The 16339-nt window shown below is 42.8% G+C and overlaps 1 protein-coding gene across 8 annotated transcripts in view; it reads right to left on the reverse strand.

Moving 5' to 3' along the window:
• HHAT (hedgehog acyltransferase) overlaps positions 1-16339 on the reverse strand; it is a 406300-nt gene that overhangs the window by 145958 nt on the left and 244003 nt on the right. Inside the window, exon 11 of one of the 8 annotated variants that reach the window (XR_012655621.1) lies at positions 7647-9082. The exons of the other annotated variants lie outside the window; for them this stretch is intronic. The gene's annotated coding sequence lies outside the window, so the exon portion shown is untranslated. The remainder of the gene's footprint in view (positions 1-7646; positions 9083-16339) is intronic. 8 annotated transcript variants of the gene reach the window in all.

Genomic DNA, 16339 nt, shown 5'->3' on the forward strand with positions numbered 1-16339 from the left:
AGCAAGCAATGGGGGGGGATGGAGTGATCAGGCGCGGGGCCTCAGAGGAGGGACGGGGCAAGGGTGTTCGGTTTTGTGCAAGTAGTAAGTTGGCAATCCTAAGCATAACCGTCTCAATAATCTTCCCCTCAAAAGGAAGGCTTATAAAGACAAATGACTAGCATCGCAATCCACCTCACTTAAAAGTCTGTGCTGGGAGAGGCTACAGTAGGACTTCCATGTAAATCCAATATTGCTATCGAGATTGTTGAGGTGGTTAGAGTGCTTTAAACAAGGGCCTATTCCACAGGAATTAAATCTTGTCAATGTTTGGGGAGTCCTAATATGATTGAATTTACACCTTCATGCAGCACAACAGTCATTTCCCACACTTGTCTTTTGTTACATGGAACTGCCTTTCTGGAACAAGATAAGAAAAAATTGGGAGCTACAATAAATACTGAGTCTTACACATAACAGTATATATTATAGGACTGTGCACACAATTGAATAAGGCTCTAACATGCCATTACTAAGATGGATGTGGTATAAATACATTGTGCTTGATTCACCATTGCTCTGCTGCAGTTTTACCTTCCTTTATCTTTTAATTGAGCTGAACGCTTAATACAATTTTTGGGAGAGATGACATCCATTTAGCTACCTTGTTCACTGTCGGGTCTGCATGATTTTATTTTCTGTCAGCCACCTTACCCAGGACAATTTTAAAGTGAGAGAAAGGCTTTGTACTTTTATTCAGAACGTATATTGCACTATTGCCTATGCTCCATGCATTGAGCAAAGAACTTTCATGGATGGGACACATAATCCCAGTTTGATCCTTCATTTTCAACCACCAAGATATGAAGGATAAGTGTGATTGCAATTTAAGATTGTTGAGTCTCTAGCATTTGAAGTTTATAAGGGATTTTAATAGAGGACTCGGGTTTGTAATCCAAATTATGTTGGAGTGCAACATTAAATGCGTTCAGAGCTAATACTGACGACAGCCAGCTGACTCCCATTTCAGTTCATTTTATTGTATATATGTACAGAATAAAATCTTTTTGCAATGCGTCGTTGATATAAAGGTCCTAAAAAAGTTAGAAGGCAAAATACATGTGGGCTGTTTTGATTAATTCATCAGGATTACAGCTGCACAAGTGGTATGAGTATGTACCTGAAGATGAGACTTCGGAAAAATCAAATTTCTAACTCTTGGACCATGTATTGAAATTTTCCTTTAACTAGTTGTCACCAGGGACCTTCTCTCCACCCAGTATTATGACCAAAGGATATTGCCAAGAACATGCTTACCTCTATAAGGCAACAATATAAGCGATCCAATTGTTCTGAGTAGGATTCTTGGGTTTTTCCCTTAAGAGATACACTTAGAAATGAGAGCTACCCTCCTCAAACCTCTTCCCCGGGCACTGCAATGATAATAGCTCTCAACGGTCTGAGGAGTAATACCTTGAAGTGTCTTCTAAATCTGGGTAATCTGGATTGTAGTTACTTGCCAAAAATAATGGCACTATATAAAACCAAGAAAATGGGTGAAGAGCTGAAAGAGGATGGAGTGGATGGGATGTAGAGAAGGGAAATGACATATTTTGACTAATGGTTATTGGTTATTTTATTTATCTGCAGTTAAGAATACCGAAAATGGAGACTAAGGCGTGACTGAGCAGCTGGAGAACCATATAGAATAAATAAACCATTAGACATTTTGACAAAGCTTTACCAAACTATACAAATTCAAGTAATTTTTAAAGTAGAATAAAAATGAAAATTGGGTGGGTTTGAGGAGTTGGGCAACTTTTAAAAACACATCAATGTGTATCATCAAAGTAGAATGTTGACCAAACAGTGTCTGGAATGGTCTGGAAACAGAGAGACTCCAGTGAGAGTGGATGACTCTCTTCTGAGTGGGAGGGAAGCACCTATCTGTTGGCCTGACATAGCATCCCAGGAGGTATGTTGCCTCCCAGGGGCCCGTATCTGAGCCATTAGGAAACAGGAGACAGACTTGTCGAAAATCTCTGTGTAAGGATAAAAGGAGTAAAAAACAAGGGTGATGTCATCGTAGGGGTCTATTACAGACCACCTAACCAGGAAGCTAAACTTCCTGGATGAGGCTTTGTATAAACAACTAACAAAATCATCCAAAGCAACAGGACTTGGTGGCGATGGGGGACTTCAACCTCCCCCCAGACATCTGTTGGGAAAATAACACAGCATGGCACAGATTATCCAACAAGTTCTTGGAATGTATTGGAGATATTTTTTTATTTCAGAAGCGGAGAAAGTCAGTAGAGGAGATGCTGATGTGATTTTGATGTTCTAGATGTGATTTTGACATAGAGGGAAGAACTAGTTGAGAATTTAAAAGTGGAAGGCAGCTTAGGTGAAAGTGATAAAGAAATGATAGAGTTCATGATTCTAAGGAATGGTAGGAGGGAAAACAGCACAATAAAGAAAACAGATTTCAAGAAGTCAGACTTTAGCAAACTCAGGTACTTGGCAGGTAAGATCCCTTGGGAAGCAAGTCTAAGGCAAAAAACAACTGAAGACAGTTGGCAGTTTTCAAAGAGACATTATTAAGGGCACAAGAGCAAACTATCCCACTGCATAGGAAATATAGGAAGTATGGGAAGAGACCACGTTGGCTTAACGAGAAGATCTTCAATGATCTGAAACTCAAAAAGTGGAAACTAGGTCAAATTACAAAGGATGAACATAAACAACACAAGTATGTAGGGACAAAATTAGAAAGGCCAAAGGCACAAAACGAGATTAAACTAGCTAGAGACATAAAGGGTAACAAGAAAAAAGTCTACAAATACATTAGAAGCAAGAGGAAGACCAAGGAAAGGATAGGCTCATTACTCGGTGAGGGAGAAAAAACAACAACAGAAAATGGCAGAAGTGCTAAATGACTGTTTTGTTTCAGTTTTCACCAAAAAATTTAGTCGCAATTGCACACCTAATTTAATGAATGCCAGTAAAAATGAGGTAGGATAAGATGCAAAACTAGGGAAAGAACAAGTTAAAAATTACTTAGACAAGTTAGATGTTTTCAAGTCACCAGGGCGTGATGAAATGTATCCTAGAAAACTCAAAGAGCTGACTGAGGAGATATCTGAGCCATCGATATCTAAGTTATACAATTTCAGCTACGTGAATAACATAGCTGAAGTTGATGTACTTAGATCTGCGGTGAGACGACTGCTGCCGCTCCCCCGTCGATTCCGCCTGCGCCTCTTGCGCTGGTGGAGTACAGGAGTTGATGGGAGAGCGTGCAGTGGGGTCGACTTATCATGTCTAGACTAGATGCGATAAATTGACCCCTGCTGGATTGATGGCTGCCCGCCGATCCGGCAGATAGTACAGACATACGCATAGTGCCCAACTATAAAAAGGGGAATAAAACCTGGGGAATTACAGACCAGTCAGCTTAACTTCAGTGCAATCAATTAATTTGCAGACACCCAGAAGATAATAAGGTGATAATTAACAGTCAGCATGGATTTGTCAAGAACAAATGGTGTCAAACCAACCTAATAGCTTTCTTTAACAGGATAACAAGCCTTGTGAATGGGGCGAAGCATTAGATGTGGTATATCTTGACTTTAGTAAAGCTTTTGATACTGTCTTGCATTACCTTCTCATAAACAAACTAGGGAAATACAACCTAGATGGAGCTACTATAAGGTGGGTGCATAACTGGTTGGAAAACCATTCCTAGAGAGTAGTTATCAGTGGTTCACAGTTAAGTTGAAACGGTATATCAAGTGGGATCTGCTACTGTTCACTTCTGGGACAACTGATGGAGTTTTAATTGATTTGTAAAGTCATATGGGTTCTTGGGAGAGTCCCTCTCACACTCTCTGAGCCAATGGATCGCTGCGGTCTGGTGGGCACTCTTCCTTATGTTCCCATAGGTTTGAAGGTCTGAGTACATCCTACGTAGAGGGCTGTCAGCTCTGGACATCACTCCCTCATTTGGTCCTGCAGAATCCAAATGAGCTGACCTTTGGAATATGATGTACGGCCCATCCATTACTGAGGCTTTTGTCATCTCAGGAGATGACAACACTGGGATCTCAATAAATGGCATCCTGGAGCGCAAATCTAAGTTATATGTTTTAAAACTATGTATATTATTCTTACTATGTACAGCTGCTTAGAGATAGGGAAAGGGGGTAAATCTTCCAACCCTACAGCTTAAGGAAATATATAAATAAATAAAATAGATTTAAGTCCAAATAAAAGGTAATCCATTATGCAGAAACTATTACTGGAAATAGCTTCCATTTAATAGAACCAATATGTTTCAAGTAAAATGTGCAAGTACATACATCATTCTGTCATTTAAAAGAGAAAGGTTAAGATACAGGCTCTTCATCCTCATATAGTAAGTGACAGAAAAATTTACATCCAATAAATGAAGTGATACATTTCCTGCATAATAAAGGTCATCAAAGCTTAGTGTGTGCTGGAAACTAGCTAAGAATGTCTTAATGTACTGAAGAAGCATGTGCTCACTAAAGGCTTAATCCTCTGGGAGATGCTGAGCATCCTCAATTACCTGGATAAAGTCCTAAAACGACCCATGCTGAGAGGATATAACTGAGGGTCAGGTGCTGGAGGGGGCATTATAGTTACTATATTTAATTTCGGTGAGTTACATTCCTAAGAATGAATTTTCCTTTCAAAAATCCATTGTTAACTATTTAGAGCCACAGGATCCAGTCAATGGGTATCTTTCCATTGACTTTACTGGGTGCTGGATCTGACCGTTAGGTCCTGATCTAGCAAACAGTTAACAAATGTGCTTAACTTTTCTTGTGTTATTAGTCCTATTGACTTTAACAGGACTATTCACATCAGTGAATATTTACATATAGGAGCAAGTGTTTGTAGGATGAGACCCAATCCTACCAACACCTATGCACATGAGCAACTTAACTCATTTTAATGGAAAACTTCCTGAGTAAAGTTACTCATGTCTACCTATTTAAAGGTTCAGGACTTAAAAACTGACAACTTAATGTCTGCAGATTTCTATAGCTCCAAGGACAGGACTCAGAGATGGCAAAATACTTAAACAATTTAAATATTTAAACAAAATAAAAAAACTCTGCTCTTAAAACTACTAAAATAAAGCTCTCTCCAAAGCTGAAAATATGAATATCACCATTCTTGCCTCTGGTTCCCAGTACAGTAGGAGTTATATTACTATGGAGGTAAACAAGTGAAATTCATTTTTATAAAAAGGAACTCTGCTGTGCATTAAGACAATGTGAAAAATATGGAAATTATTACTATGAAACTGGCCTGTACAAAAAAGGATTAAAAAATAACTCACTTCTTTTCTGAAACCACAAAGAAAGCTAGTGCTTTGACCACTGATGCCTTGTGTCAGAGTTATGGTACATTGAAATTCACTTATCATTCCATTTTACTGCAGTCATAAATGCAGATTTAAACACAAAACTTGGTGAAATATTTTAGACAAAAAGACTAAAAGCCTGTATAAAGGGATAGTGCCCGTCATTGTAAAATAGTGTTTAAAATAAATAGATGATTCCAATTTGATTCACTTCTGTGCTTAGTTCTTTAAGGGCAACATTTTTAGTTTTAGTTAATAAATCACAGGTTCATTAACTACAGTATTTTTTTAAAAATTACATTCCATTTAATTTTAGTTTCTTTCCTAGCTTGAGACACACATCTTCCATTTTACTGTGGAAGAAACAGGAATGTAAATGTTATGGTTTCAATTAAGATTAAAAAAATTTAGCAGGAACCATTTAAACCCAAGAATGATTGACAGCATCTCTTTACCTCTTTATGTTGTTATTATTTTTTGTAATGGAATTTTTGGAAACTGTCCAAAAGCTATAGTAAAGAACATCAAGTAATAAGTTAGTTAAAATAATCATTTAATGGGAGGAGCCAACTTGTTATACCTTAAATAAATGCAAATGCATGGTTTCTTTTCTTACTTCATATACAGCAGACTAAATCACAGAATCCTAGAAATTCGTTTTTTTAAATGGCCTGATCCTGCTTATTTAATATCGAGAGAAATTCTGCCATTGACTTCAAATGGAGCAGGACTGAGACCTTTCTCCATGTAACAGGGACTAATTTAGGATTGTGGACTACAAAACGCTATTACTTTGTTGAGTCTAGTTTCTAGTGTCCCAAGCAATGGGACTCTAAAAGAAACAAGAGTTGCCAAAAGCCACTCTTTTTTTTTTTTTTTCCACTCTAATAAAATGCCCTGGATACTGACCAGCTTTCTTTGCACAATATTTATTACTGTTTCGTCTGCTTTGAATGGAGAAATACAAGTGCTTTGATAAACAGATTAAAATATTATTGAGTTTCACTGCAGCTTCCTTTAGGGTATTTCTATTTTTCTATAAATGCTTTTTGATAACTTCATACAGCAATATTTCTCAGTGAATAAAAAAAAAAAGCACAGTTGGGGGACTATTTTAGAGCTGGATGCATAAAGCACAGCACTGTTAAGGAACTGAAAGAGAACTGACCGGTTTCAGATCAAACCTTTTTTTTATTTTAATTAAGATCAGAAACCATCTCGAAAGTTTGTTGAAACTGTTCATGTAGTTTCACTCCCCTCAAATATTATATCCAGGTTAATTTAAGCCCAAATGGTGAAGTAAAACCTCAAAGAAAAACCATCAAATTTCATTCAGAGCTGTGAAAACATGTTTTGGACCATGTTTTAATTTCAATATGTCCAGTTCACTCTGAATACAATGCGACTGTACTTTTGAAAACAGGAAATATAGGGCCTGATTCTCCTTATGCTTACATCTAATCAGTGCATGAGGAACAATAACATGCCAAAGAGGGGTCTCAGAATGCTTTATATTACTTGCAAAAGAGGTACAAAGAAAAAGTGAGATGACTCCATGAAAAAATGCCAAGAGGTGATTTATAAACTCCCGATATTATATCTATGTCAGTTCATTTTTCAGCAAACCATGACACACATTCAAGTAGTGCTCAAACTTTAGATTCTATGAATTTTTTAATGCAATTTCGACGTGCTTTTTATAAAATAAAGGTTTAAAACTCCCGTCAAACTGAACTCTGTAACACAACCTTAACTATGTACAGGGTTAGGGTCAGCAAACTGACTGTGTAAAAATATCACTCAGACGTACTCTGCTCCCTGTTTTTATTCAGAATCACATCTGCTTATCAGTGTCACAAAAATAACCTTTCACTTTTTACATCTATTAGCCCCCTGGAGAGCCAACACAGGGAGAGGATTAAAAAATTCTAAGGTCAGAAGAGAGCACTATGATCACTTACTCTGGCCTCCTACATAACACAGGCCAGAGAACCTCCCCAAATTAATTCCCACAGCAGATCTTTTAGAAAAACAGACAATCTTGATTTTAAAATTGTCAGTTATGGAGAAGCCACCAAAACAACTGGTAAATTATTCCAATGATTAATTTACTCTCACTGTTAAAAAATGTATACCTTTTTTCCAATCTGAATTTGTCTAGCTTCAACTAGAGTTCCTGTTAAAATAAAATCTTTACACCGGTGTGCATCTCAGTTACACGTTTGAGCTAGTGGTACTGGTATTGCTACATGAGTCAGTAAAAAAACCAAACCTTTCTATAAGTGTTGTTTTTCGAGATGTGCAGTGTCCATTGCACATTAGCTGTGCGGGCGCTGCATGCACAGTTACCAGACTTTTTTCCTTCAATGATATCCATTGGGTCAGCGTTAGTATCCTGTGGTGCCACGTGCTCATGTACTGGTATAAGGGGTCCCGCCGACTCAAACTCCCTCAGTTCTTTCTTGCCAGTCAACTCCGACAGAAGGTTAGAAGGGTGGGTCATGGAATGGACACGTGCAACACACATCTTGAACAACAACAAAGTTAGTAATTGTTTTTAATTCGAGTGCTTGCACATGTCCATTGCACATTAGGTGACTCCCAAGCAGTACCATGGGAGGTGAGATCAGAGTGCATTGACATGCTGACTGCAACACAGCTCGACCAAACTGGGTATCATCTTTAGCTTGCGGGGTGATGGCATAGAGAGACGAAAATGTATGTACTGACAACCAAATTGCCACTTTGCAGATATCCTGGATCGGCACCTGGCCAGGAACACCATGGAGGAAGCTTGCACCCTCATAAAATGGGCCATCACTGTAGCTGGTGGTGGGATCCATGGCTGCTCGTAGCGTATGTGGATGCACAATGTGATCCAGGATGAAATCCTCTGAACTGAAATAGGAAGGCCTTTCATCCTGTCTGTTATTGTCACAAAGAATTGCGTGGTGTACGGAACGGTCTTCTGGTCTCAATACAGAAAGCCAGTGTGTGGAGATGTTGCTCCTCCCCGCTTGCACAAAGTTTCAGGGGGGAAAAATAGCTTGATTACCGTGAAATTACAAAACCACCTTTGGGAGGAATGTAGGGTGAGGACGAAGCTGTACCTCGTCCTTAAAGAAGATGTGTATGGGGGTTCTTCTGACATAAGGGCTCTGATCTCTGAGACCCTCCTGCCTGAAGTGATAGCCATCAGAAAGACCACCTTCCAGGAAAAGCACGACAGTGGCTCAAACTAGGGGCCTGTGTGTTTTGACATGACCAGGTTTAAGTCTCGCAGGGGAATGGGTTCCTGAATCTGTAGGTGTAGTTTTTCTAGGCCCTTGAGAAAACAAATCGTCATCTCATGCGAAAAATACCAATCACACATCCACCGGGATGTGAAAGACCAAAATCGATGCCAGGTGCACTTTAACTGATGAAATTGCCAAACCTTGCGGTTTCAGATGTAGCAAATACTCCAAAATGGTTTGTAGTGATAACTGGATGGGCAAGAGACCTTGCTGAGAAGACCACATGGAAAAATGTTTGCACTTGGCAAGGCATGAAGTTCTGGTAGAGAGCTTCCTGCTACCTAGCAGAACTTGATGGACTTGTTCCAAAAAGGCCAGCTCTTTGGGATTTAACCATGGAGCATCCAAACTGTCATGTGGAGAGTGTTGAGGTATGGGTGGAGCATTCCACCCTGGTTCTGTGATATCAGGTCTGGGAGAAAAGAGAGCAGCATCGGAGTTGCTACTGAATTCTTTAAGAATAAATTTGCTATACTTACTCAACCTTTTGGACATATGATTCCCAGTACATCACTGTCATAAATGGATAGGTAGGTAAGGGTTAAGTTTCTTTTACCTGAAAAGGGTAACCGAACACCTGACCAGAGGACCAATCAGAGAACTGGATTGTTTAAAGTCAGGGGCGGGAATTTGTATACTCGGGGTCTTTGTTGTTTTCAGCTATGAGGAAACAAGTCTTCTTCTAATTCTCTCCTAATACTTCTTCTAACATCTGTAAGTACCAGGAACCGCAAAGTAATTCAGCTATGATGGTCTTGGGTGTATTTACCTGTATGTTAATTGTTGTGCTGGTTTAATTGGGCTATCTTTTTAAATCAGACTGTTTCTTTATATTTTCTTATAAGCAAGAGCCTGTATTGAGTTTCTTAATGCAAGATGATTGTTTTATTTTCTTTCTTTTTTTTCTATAAAGTTCTTGTTAAACCTTGTGAAAGTTCTTTTCCTAGGGAGGCAAAGGGAAAAGCCAGGCTGTGGGCTATTTTCCTATTTGGGTCCAGGGAAAGAGCAGACTACGGGAAAGAGACGAAGAATTCTCTCTGTTCTCTGGTGGTTACAGTTTTCCCTCGTTCCTGGAGCAAGGGGGGGGTGGCAGAGCCCAGCTGTGGGTATTTTGCATCTCCATTGTCCTGAGGAAGCAGAAAAGCTGGTTTCTTGGGTCACACAGTTAGCCGCGAGCAAGCCTGATAAGGAGGGGGAAGGGGTTTTCCCTGCTTTTAGCATCCAAGGGATTGGGAATCTGGGTGTCCCACCAAGGGAGGGTTGGGGACACCAGAGGGAGGAAAGGGGGATCAGGCCCCATAGATTAATTCCTGATCTGGTGGCAGCGAGAATATCCAAGCTGGTAGTGAGCTTGGGGGAGTTTCAGGTAAGCCCCCAAACTTTGGACGCAAAAGTCCAGGTTTGGGACAGGACCAGACTGGTGGACACTAAAGTCCAGGTCTGGGACTGGACGGCTAGATTACCACATGGTGTGCAGCGGATTGGGAAGTATAAATCCATAAGCCATAGCTACATTAATTTTTTTTCCCTGCTAGGCATTAGCAGGCAGAAGGAATTGGGTTTTAAAGGGCAGACAGAAAAAAAAAAAAAAATTTTTTTTTTCTTTCCCCTGCTGTTTCAGCAGTGCGCATTTTTAGTAGGCTCATTAAAGAGAGCCATTAAGAGTCATTGGTGGAACAATAGCCTTCTCTTTCAGAGGGCTTGCTAGCAATCACACAGTCCCAGGGAGGAAGAGATTGGTTTTACAGACAGCAAATTTTTTTTTTCTTTCTCCTTGCTGCTCTTGGCATCTTACTTTAAGGAAGACAGGGGTTTTACAGGCTAGAGAGCTTGAAATTTTTTTTTCCTTGATACTAGCAGCTTGCAATATTTTTTTTTTTCAGTCATTAAAGAGGCCCATTACAGATCTTTTGTTAAACAATTGAAACTTAAGTACCCAGCCAGCAAACTCACACAGGTAAATACAGTAGCTTTGTTTGGTTCAATTGCCAATCCAAACAGAGCTAGGACAAATCTCAGCAGGCAGAAAGCCAGCAATTCTGACAACAGACGCCAGAGGGCACTCCAACACAAGAAAACAAACCATGAGTTCAAAAAGATGAGCAGAAAAAGGAAAGAGCCCGGCTACAAGCCCAAGACAACGAAAATAAACATAGGAGACAGCTGGAACTAATTAAGGCCGAACAAGATGCCCAGGAGGCAGCTCACCGAAGAGATCAAGAAGCCAAAAAGGCAGATCACGAAAGAAAACAACAAGAAGAAAAGCATTTACAGTTTACGACAAGAAAAAAGGCAACAAACAAGAAGAAGAGGCGATTCACAGAAGACAGGTAGAACTACAAAGAGAGGCTCACCAGCAGGCCTTGGAATTAGAACGGGCTAAGCAGCAGACCCCAACAAATCCTAACCCTCCGCCGCCCATTGTTGTTCCACCGCACAGGAAATTTCCCAGCTACAAGGCAGGTGAGGACCCGGAGACCTTCTTAGAAAATTTCGAAAGGGTCTGTATTGGGTACAACATCCCTGAAAACCAGTACATGCTAGAGCTGAGGTCACACATCAGTGGACCCTTGGCAGATGTGGCGGCTAAAATGCCAAAGGAACAAATGAATGATTATAAACTGTTTCAAACCCAAGCCAGATCCAGACTGGGATAACCCCGGATCACGCCCGTCGGCGATTCAGAAACCAAAAGTGGAAACCAGAGGGGTCCTTTCCCGACCACGCCTACTACGTAGGGAAGCATTGCGACGCCTGGATATCAGGAACCCAGGTTCAAACCTTTGAAAGAATTGCGCCACCTCATATGCATGGAGCAGTTTGGATGGTGTTCTGAGGAAATAACACGGTACATCCTAGATGGCAAACCCACAACTCTCACCGAGGCGGGGGAGATTGGAGCCAAATGGATGGCCGTGGCAGAGAGCAAGAAATCTACTGTAAAGGGGAGTGAAAACCCCAGGAGCCACCCCAGCAATAAACCCTACAACCGAGGGCAACCCAAAACCCCACCTACAAACCAAGAAAAGCCGCAGACACCCTATCCTTCCACCTCACCAGTCTCCAGTGACTTCCTTCAATCCAGTAACCCGTTATCTGGAAAATGCTATCACTGTAATGAAACGGGACATATCAAGGCCAACTGCCCAAAGGCCAACTGCCCGAATAACCCCACCCGGGTGCAAGTCATTGCACCCCCAGCGGACCTAAGACCCCCAGGCCCAGATACCTCTCAAATCCCCTTGGAGCAAGGGAAAAGCTGAGAGTGGGCGGAAAGAAGGTTACCGCGTGGAGAGACACGGGAGCACAAGTGTCAGCTATCCACCAATCCTTCGTCGATCCCAAACTCATCAACCCAGGGGCCAAAGTGACCATTTACCCCTTCATTTCACAAGCTGTGGACTTGCCTACAGCTGAACTGCCTGTCCAGTACAAAGGCTGGTCAGGAATGTGGACTTTTGCAGTCTATGACAATTATCCATCCCCATGCTACTGGGAGAAGACTTGGCCAATCAAGTTAAGCAGTCCCAGAGAGAAGGAATGGTTACACGCAGCCAACCAGACAAGCTTCCAGACCCATTCCTATTCCTGAGCCGTCCACAGAGAACCTGTCTGTGTTACCAGAGACCCAGACTGAGGTAGTGGACCCGGATCCCATGTCAACGGCTGAACCAGCCACAACACCTCCAGTCCCAGACCCGGAACTGGAACAGCAACCAGCACAAGCAAGCGCAACCACACCTTCAACCCCAATGCCAGAAGGGACCAACGAGCCTGAACTGGCAGAAGCAACAACCAACCATACCAAAGAGGCTCAGGCAGAGCCTGAAATACCACCAGGTGCACCAGCGACAGACTCAAACCCATCAATTTCATCACTTCCAGAGGACCAAGCCCAAGTCCCCAGCCTGAGGAAGAACTGGAGTCCCCAGCTTCAAGGGAACAGTTCCGGACTGAGCAGGAAGCAGATGATAACCTTCAGACAGCTTGGGCGGGCACGGAGCAACCACCGCCTCTCAGCTCTTCTGACCGATCCCGGTTTGTTATAGACCAAGGACTTTTATACAGGGAAATTCTTTCTGGTGGACGCCAGGAACAAGGGCAACTGCACAAGCGGTTGGTGGTTCCAACTAAATACAGGGGAAAGCTCTTGAGCTTAGCCCATGATCATCCAGTGGTCATGCTGGGGTGAACAGAACCAAAGACAGGTTGGGGAAGTCTTTCTACTGGGAGGGGATGGGCAAGGAAGTTGCCCGGTATGTCCAGTCTTGTGAGCTGTGCCAAAGAGTCGGAAAGCCTCAAGATCTGGCCAAGGCCCCTCTCCAGCCACTCCCCATAATTGAGGTCCCATTTCAGCGAGTAGCTGTGGATATTCTGGGTCCTTTTCCGAGAAAGACACCCAGGGGAAAGCAGTACGTACTGACTTTCGTGGACTTTGCGACCCGATGGCCAGAAGCAGTGGCTCTAGGTAACACCAGAGCTAAAGCAGTGTGCCAGGCCCTAACCGACATTTTCACCAGGGTCGGTTGGCCCTCCGAAATCCTTACCCGATTCAGGATCTAATTTCCTGGCAGGCACCATGGAGGACCTGTGGAAAAATCATGGGGTGAATCACTTGGTTGCCACCCCATACCACCATCAAACCAATGGCCTCGTAGAAAGGTTTAATGGAACTTGGGGGCCATGATCCGTAAATTCGTAAATGAATACTCCAATGACTGGGACCTAGTATTGCAGCAGTTGCTCTTTGCTTACAGGGCTGTACCACATCCCAGTTTAGGGTTCTCACCCTTTGAACTTGTGTATGGCCATGAGGTTAAGGGGCCATTACAGTTGGTGAAGCACCAATGGGAGGGATTTACACCTTCGCCAGGGACTAACATTCTGGATTTTGTGAGCAACTTACAAAACACCCTCCGCCATTCTCTAGCCCTCGCTAGAGAAAACCTACAGGATACTCAGGAGAGCAAAAGGCCTGGTACGATAAACATACCAGAGACCGTTCCTTCAAGAGAGGAGACCAGGTTATGGTCTTAAAGGCGCAACAGGTCCATAGATGGAAACATCCTGGGAGGGGCCATTCACAGTCCAAGAGCGCCTGGGAGCTGTTAACTATCTCATAGCATTTCCCGATTCCTCACTAAAACCCAAGTGTACCATGTTAATTCTCTCAAGCCCTTTTATTCCAGAGACTTACAGGTTTGTCAGTTTACAGTCCAGGGAGCAGAGGACGCAGAGTGGCCTGATGGCGTCTACTATGACGGCAGAAAGGACGGCGGCGTGGAAGAGGTGAACCTCTCAACCACCCTGGAACGTCTGCAGCGGCAACAAATCCAGGAGCTGTGCACCAACTTCGCACCATTGTTCTCAGCCACTCCAGGACTGACTGAACGGGCATACCACTCCATCGACACAGGTAATGCTCACCCAATTAGAACACCACCCTACCGGGTGTCCCCTCACGCACAGGCTGCTATACAGCGGGAAATCCAGAATATGCTACAGATGGGTATAATCCGCTCATCTACCAGTGCATGGGCATCTCCAGTAGTTCTGGTACCCAAACCAGATGGGGAAATACGCTTTTGTGTGGACTACCGTAAGCTAAATGCAGTGACTCGTCCAGACAACTATCCAATGCCACGCACCGATGAGCTATTGGAAAAGTTGGGACGTGCCCAGTTCATCTCTACCATAGACTTAACCAAGGGGTACTGGCAAGTACCACTAGATGAACCTGCCAAGGAAAGGTCAGCATTCGTCACCCCTGCAGGGTATATGAATTTAATGTACTTCCTTTCGGGCTGCGAAATGCACCCGCCACCTTTCAGAGACTGGTAGATGGTCTACTAGCAGGACTGGGAGAATATGCAGTTGCCTACCTCGATGATGTGGCCATTTTTTCTGACTCCTGGCCCGCACACACTAGAACACCTGGAAAAGGTCTTTGACCGTATCAGGCAGGCAGGACTAACTGTTAAGGCCAAAAAGTGTCAAATAGGCCAAAACAGAGTGACTTACCTGGGACATCAGGTGGGTCGAGGAACCATAAACCCCCTACAGGCCAAGGTGGAGGCTATCCAAAAGTGGCCTGTCCCCAAAGTCAAAGAAACAGGTCCAATCTTTCTTAGGCTTGGCCGGTATTACAGGCGATTTGTACCACACTACAGCCAAATCGCTGCACCACTGACCGACCTGACCAAAAGCCCCAGCCAACTACAGTTAAATGGACTGATGAGTGTCAGAAGCCTTTACCCAACTGAAGGCGACGCTCACGTCTGACCCTGTGCTAAGGGCCCCAGACTTTGACAAACCATTCCTAGTAACCACCGATGCATCTGAGCGTGGTATAGGAGCAGTTCTTATGCAGGAGGACCGGATCAGAACTTCCATCCTGTCGTGTTCCTCAGCAAGAAACTATCTGAGAGGGAAAGTCACTGGTCAGTCAGTGAAAAGGAATGCTATGCCATTGTGTACGCCCTGGAAAAGCTACGCCCATACGTTTGGGGACGGCGGTTCCAGCTACAAACTGACCATGCTGCGCTAAAGTGGCTTCATACAGCCAAAGGCAACAACAAGAAAACTACTTCGGTGGAGTCTAGCTCTCCAAGATTTTGATTTCGAAATCCGACACATTTCAGGAGCTTCTAACAAAGTAGCTGATGCACTCTCCCGTGAGAGTTTCCCAGAATACACTGGTTAAAACTTTTCCTGACAATGTTGAAGTCTTGTACTTTGCATGCTTTTATTTCTATGTGCATGTGTTGTATTCCTCTGTTTAGTTTAAAGTTTTAGGTAGAAATCACCTCCAGTGAAAGTTTCTACTGTCGGTGATTTGGGGGCGTGTCATAAATGGATAGGTAGGTAAGGGTTAAGTTTCTTTTACCTGAAAAGGGTAACCGAACACCTGACCAGAGGACCAATCAGAGAACTGGATTGTTTAAAGTCAGGGGCGGGAATTTGTATACTCGGGGTCTTTGTTGTTTTCTTAGCTATGAGGAAACAAGTCTTCTTCTAATTCTCTCCTAATACTTCTTCTAAACATCTGTAAGTACCCAGGAACCGCAAAGTAATTCAGCTATGATGGTCTTTGGGGTGTATTTACCTGTATGTTAATTTGTTGTGCTGGTTTAATTGGGCTATCTTTTAAATCAGACTGTTTCTTTATATTTTCTTATAAGCAAGAGCCTGTATTGAGTTTCTTAATGCAAGATGATTGTTTTTATATTTTCTTTCTTTTTTTCTATAAAGTTTCTTTTTAAACCTTGTGAAAGTTCTTTCCTAGGGAGGCAAAGGGAAAAGCCAGGCTGTGGGCTATTTTCCTATTGGGTCCAGGGAAAGAGCAGACTACGGGGAAAGAGACGAAGAATTCTCTCTGTTCTCTGGTGGTTACAGTTTTTCCCTCGTTCCTGGAGCAAGGGGGGTGGCAGAGCCCAGCTGTGGGTATTTTGCATCTCATTGTCCTGAGGGAAGCAGAAAAGCTGGTTTCTTGGGTCACACAGGTTAGCCGCGAGGCAAGCCTGATAAGGAGGGGGAAGGGGTTATTTCCCTGCTTTTAGCATCCAAGGGATTGGGAATCTGGGTGTCCCACCAGGGTTAGGAGAGAATTAGAAGACGACTTGTTTCCTCATAGCTAAGAATTCTTAGCTATGAGGAAACAAGTCGTCTT

Source organism: Chelonoidis abingdonii, chromosome 3, assembly GCF_003597395.2.
Source record: "Chelonoidis abingdonii isolate Lonesome George chromosome 3, CheloAbing_2.0, whole genome shotgun sequence".
In the NCBI taxonomy this organism is placed as follows: Eukaryota; Metazoa; Chordata; order Testudines; family Testudinidae; genus Chelonoidis; species Chelonoidis abingdonii.